This window comes from Fringilla coelebs (genome assembly GCF_963513975.1).
Source record: "Fringilla coelebs genome assembly, chromosome: 18".
Lineage (NCBI taxonomy): Eukaryota > Metazoa > Chordata > Aves > Passeriformes > Fringillidae > Fringilla > Fringilla coelebs.
The window spans coordinates 11,280,806-11,286,805 of record NC_140044.1 but is presented as its reverse complement, the minus strand read 5'-3'; positions in this window follow the sequence as shown (position 1 = coordinate 11,286,805).

Sequence of the window (6,000 nt, the reverse complement as noted above, 5' to 3'; positions counted from 1 at the left end):
TCAAGGATCTTCACGCTGTTCCTTCCTGCACAGTGCATATATGCCAAGTGTGAATTAATGATGAAGGGAATTGTGTGGAAAAGCTCACTTTAAATCACTTTATTACCTTGAGGTTGTTTAAACCCTAGAGAACAGCCCATAGTGAAGTAGGTAATGTGTTTGAAGCAAGATTATGTTGGATGGGTTTGTTTTCATGGGGAAAGAAAGAAATTATGAGGTGAGATAAAGGAGGTTTTCTCACTCCTGGAAGGATTAATAGTCAGTGTGAGCTTTTCAGCCTAAGCATCCCCTGCTGTGGATGAAAAGTGATAATGTGCAGTAAAAAAAAGGTGAATTCCTCAGTGACTGAATCTTAGGCTGGAAAAAAAAATCATATTGACAATATTTGAATGGACATAATGAAGATGAACTTATTCCCCTGGAGACATCCTTCAGAGGTGAGGTGGAACTGTTTGTGATAGCACAGGGTTGGTGTAAAGTCTGGTGGGGAACACAAGGAAGGAGAAACAGGTGGTTTGGGGTCACTACCTCATACAGGGGGGAGCCAACATCTTAAATTATTATTGGTGTAACTGCAGCAATCAATACCACTGGTTATCAGCAGTTTCTAGCATTTTATTCTGGAGCTGTAAACTCCCTGGGAAAATAATTAAAAATAAAGTCCAGCAGCCACATGGACCCCACAGCAGTAAATTTAAGCATGTGGATGCTAGAGTGGTTTTTCTATTGACTTTTCACAGCCCCTTTAGCAGCAGTTTGTGGGATTTCCCTTGGGAATCTCAAGCCAGGGATTTCTGGTCACTGCTCTTGGTGTGCTGTTGAGTCAGAGGAAGGAGAGAGGCTCCTGCAGCAGGTGGTTCAGGAGGCAGTTAAACCAGTTTCCATCTGGAAGAGAAGGAAAGGAGAAGAAATCTCCTTTGGGAGAAACCAAATATTGGAGGAGAAGGCAAATGAAATGGATCCTGAAACAGGTAGGAAATTTGCACCTTGCTCTCTCTCTCATTCTTGCACAGCTGCTCTCATCTCACTCTTCTGAGTTCCTGCCAAGATCATAAAAAACACATAATGTCACATTCCGTGCTGTGGAGATGGAGCACTCAGAGTGTGACAGAGGGAATAAATCCTGAGGGACAAAGATAAAAGATTTGCTCAAGAGAGGAATCTTCAAATATGAGGTGCTGCTTCTCTCTGTCACACTTGCAGAATTTTTAGTAAAGTCACAGAGCAGTGCACAGTCCTGGCATGGTCCTGCATGGGCAATGTGGTAGGAAAGTTCCCCTTGGAAAACTTCATTGTCCTGTACTAAATGTGAACAATCAACTCCATGATGTTGGCAGCACAGTTAATTTTTGTGATCACTCCAGCCAGTGAAAGGGGCATCTCAAGACCTTGGTGTGAAACTGCTGCATTTTCACTTGAGAATCTTTAATTTGTCTTAAGTGTACAAAAGACAGTCGAAAGACAGTCAACCCCATTTTATTTTTTTTTTTTTTTTTAGGAAAATAAAGGGGGCCATGTGGCAAAAGTGGCAACATTTATTCAACATAACCACTGCCATTGGGTCAAAAATTCCATATTCCTGCTGTGTGAGGGCAGAACAAAGCACTGCAGCTGCCCTGCCCAGACAGAGGAACAGGCTAATTCAGAGAGACAGATGTGGGCAATGAGGATTCTGTTAACCCTCCTGTGCTCCTGCTTATTTAGATTGCAGCTTTCTATAGCCATACATACATAATATACAATTTCAATGCAAGTGCTCTTTCTTTCCCTGTTCCCAAAAATACCTCCAGCTCTTTTTCCTCGAGGGTGAGCCAACAGCACAGCGAGCAAAGCCCAATTTCTGCCCATTTGGCAAGGACCACAAGGAAAATCCATCATGTGTTATCTGTTCATTGACTTGGAAAAGGTATCAATCATCTCCCTCATATGCATACTTGAAGAATGTACAATTTGTTCAAACTGTCAAGCAGAATCATACATTTTCATATACCACCAAATCCTGGTGGTACAGAGTGTGATGGAAAGGAAAAAAAAAAAGAAAAAAAGGAGGCAAAAACTTGCTGACTTTCAGTGACCTCTAGTCTATAACCATTAACTGCTGTGTTAAAATATTTTAAAAGTTTCCCTTGTAGAAAAAAAAATAAACTATGCTCAGAATATCCTACAGTTTAATGTTGGACTAGCAGAATGTGAAAACCTGGCAGCTTTTCCAGTTTGTAAAAACATGAGGGATCTAAATCAGTCTTTCCATCCTCATCCCAGTTCATGCAGCAGATTTTCCACCACTATTCTGTTTTCAACCTGAGCCTTAAAAGACAAACTAATGCAGCAGACTGAATGCCAGATGCTGGTGTCCCCATAGTGTTTCCTGGCAGGGGGGCAAAAAAATTTAAAAGGATGAAAAGGGAAAAGAACCAGATAAATTGGTTTTTCTTGGAATTCCATTCAGTGAGCTGTTTCTGAGCAGTATAAACATGAGCCAGTCCGTGGCACTCTGGAGGTACAGGGTGAAGATGCTGTTGATGTCCCTTAGGGACCAATCCTGATATTTCATATATAGGTGCCCAAGAGCTTAGTGGTTCCTTTAGTGGAGACAATTGTCACAGCAGGAGTGTTTCAGTGGAGATCTGTTACCCTGAAATGCCACCCTTTGGGACACCCTGTGAGACACCTCAAGTGTGTTGCACTGTGGAGATGGATTTCCTTGTGTGAGTACATCATCTTTCAGTGAGGAAATCCCCAGGAACTCTTCTTTGTGTGAAATAATGGAAAGGAGTGTGTTTTGGGGGATGGAGGAGGAAGTGGGGCCAGCACTTGACAAGCTTTCATGAATTTAGGTACACTGAGACTCCCCAGGACTAGCATTGCTCAGTGTTTCACATTGCTGGCAGTCAAACCAAACTCCATGTGCTGGACTTCCATGTACCTGGAGCAGAACTAGAATTACTCCTCATTGCCCTTCTAGCCCTTCCTTGCATTGCCAGCATTCCAACACTGCACTTCTATGCCAAAAGTTTGAGCTGCATCCTTAACACCCCCCTTAACCCAGCCCGACTAACCGCGGTGACCGAATTCACTCCCGCCCCGGTTGAATCTCCACCCCGTAGGCACCCAGAGGTGCCAGCATCGCTTCTTGCCAGCCTTGTCACCTCTTCAGAGGGCACTGCTGTAGCTGAGCAGCGTGCCATCCCAGCTCCCTGGATGTGTTTTTGGGCAGGGAGGAGTGCTGCATGAGAGGAGCCTCTGCTGATGCGGTGCCGCCCCCTCTCCTCCCCCTCGGCCTTTATGGATTACTGGTGAAACTCACTTGTACAGTTTGGATGTTTGATAGATAAAGCACGTATGAAAAAAAAAAAAAAGGAAAAAAATATAAATACAAAACTCTCAACACTGTGCATTCAGTGTCTTTTCTTTCTAGCTTAAAAGAAGGAAGGTAAATAATGTCAAGTCAATGAATATCAGATATATTTTTTGACTGTACATTACAGTGAAGTGTAATCTTTTTTTTACAACTGCGAGTCCATCTTATTTATTCTTGTAAATGTTCCCAGACAATGTTTGTAATATGGGCTGTGTTGCAAATCCATAAAATAAATCTGTGATCTGAGATTAATGTTTTACTAAGAGACTCTTGTACTTGTGCCTTTTCTTTGGACTTAGAGGAGGCAAGGCATTGTGAGCAGCACTGCTGGAAATGATGGGGTGATTGCATGACAAAAAATAAGACCAGCATCTTGTCACAGTGATGGGCTTTGCATCATGGTTGTCATTCAGGAGATGAGGAGCAGAAAAGAGAATTCAGCAGGCACTTCAGCCTAGCTGCAGATTTTGTGTCAGTCCTCTCAGAAAGCCTGTGGATGTGAGCTAAGTAGTTTTGAAAATTACAGTCTTAGCAGCATGGGTTGGAGCAAAGCATGTTTTTGCAACTTTTTCTCTCTAACATCTATTACTATATTGTTTCCTTGGTACTCAGTGCTGAATGACAATTGCTGATAGGTTCCTGAGACTTTTCTGGTAGTTTCTATAGGTGGACTGTGCTGGTTCAGCTAGGGTAGAGTTAATTCCCTTCCCAGATGCTGGTTTGGGGCTGGGGTTTGGGTTTGTGCTGAACACAGGGTTGAAAATACAGTTATTTTTGTTATTGCTGAGCAGGGATTGCACAGAGCCAAGGGCTTTCCTCATACAGTCAGCTGGAGAGGGGTTGGGGCTGGGAGGAGACAGAGCCAGGACAGGTGACCCAAACTGACCAGAAGCAAGTCCCAGACCATTTGACATCATGCATAAAGTGGGGGAGGAAGAAAGAAAAGGGGAATATTTGGAGGGACTGTGTTTTTCCTCCCAAATAACCAATTAGCGTGACAGGGCCCTGCTCTCCTGAGGAGGGTTGAACCTGCCCAGCCATGGGAATGAAGTCTGAACTCCTTGTTTTGCTTTCTCCTTGCTTGCACAGCTTTTGATTTCCCTGTATTTATCCCAACCCACAATCTCTGCCTTTTACCCTTCCCATTCCCTCCCTGACCCAGCTGGAGGGGGGTGAGAGAGCGACCAAGTGGGGCTTGGCTGTTGCTGGGGCGAAACCATGACACAGAACCATAGAAATAACAGAACCCCAGAATGTCCTGAGCTGGGAGGGACCCCCAGGATCGCCCAGGGCAGCCCCAGCCCTGCCCAGACCCCCCAACAGCCCCACCCTGGGCACCCCTGGCAGCGCTGTCCCAACGCTCCTGGAGCTCCGGCAGCCTCGGGGCCGGGACCATTCCCTGGAGAGCCTGGGCAGTGCCAGCACCTCTGGGGAAGAACCTTCCCTGATCTCCAGCCTGAGCCTCCCCCAAACAGTTCTGTGCCATTTCCTTGAGTCCTGCCTCTGGTGACAGGACAAAGAGTTTGGAGCTGTCCCTTCTCTGCTCCTTGTAGGGATGTTGCAGACCCCAGTGAGGTCTCCCCTCATCTCCTCCTCTCCAGGCTGAACAAACCAAGGCACACAGACATGGCAGGGATTTTGGGCTGCCAGACCCCATCAGTGGATATGGTGTCAGCAGGGAGTGTTTTCACACGTTTCCCAGCACACATTTCCCACCTGCTGGTCTTCCACACGTGTTCATCAACAGAACCCCAAGGCAGTGCTTGGCCCCCTCAGTCAGAGCCAAGCAGTAGATTGTAGTAGATGAGGCTGCCCTGCTCTAAAGACCTCTTTATTCCAAGAACAGAAGCAGGAGTGCATTGAGATTCACAGCTTAGGGTGTCAAAACAGGAGACTATAGCCATGCTACACCTGTAGAACCCAGCTGTGGTGAGAACTGCTCTTTTAGCCATTGTCCAGTACTGAAAAAAAAATTAAAATAAGTCTTTTTAACAAAGAATACATAGTTCCTGGTTTTGTTAGAGGAGTTGGAGTAAGTGATCCTTGCGGGCCCCTTCCAACTCAGGCTTATATATAATTAAAGCACTGTACATGGACCTTGGAATTTTAATTTACTATTAATTTCTGTATCATTATTTTCTTCTGAAAATATTTCACTTTAATTCTTCACTGGTATGAAAAAAGCTATTTCTTCTCTGGATGTTTGGCTCAGATATGGGTGTTTTGCTTTTTTTATTGGCCTGATGAAGCAAATTTCCCATCTTAATTGTGGTGAAATTCAGATACAACTGTTTGTTTGAAGAGTTCATCATAATGAGGTCAGACTGCAAGAAACACCTTTCAGAGTTATTGTTACACCAGAGAGAGTGTTAAAAGAAGTTGATACCAAAAAGAAAGCTCCTCACTGAACTGTCAGACTGAGGGGAAGTTTTACTGAGAGTCCCAACTGTGTAACAGAAACACAGTGATTAATTACAGTTCAACTTGGCACTTCATCCAAAATATTTTGCTGACACTTGATATTAACAACGGGTTGCATTTAGGGAAGGTAAACAGCAGAGACAGCTCTGCCATATTCCAGATGGTCTTAGAAAGACCAGCACTGAGAAACAGCCCCAGATTCACCTTTCTGTGCCCTC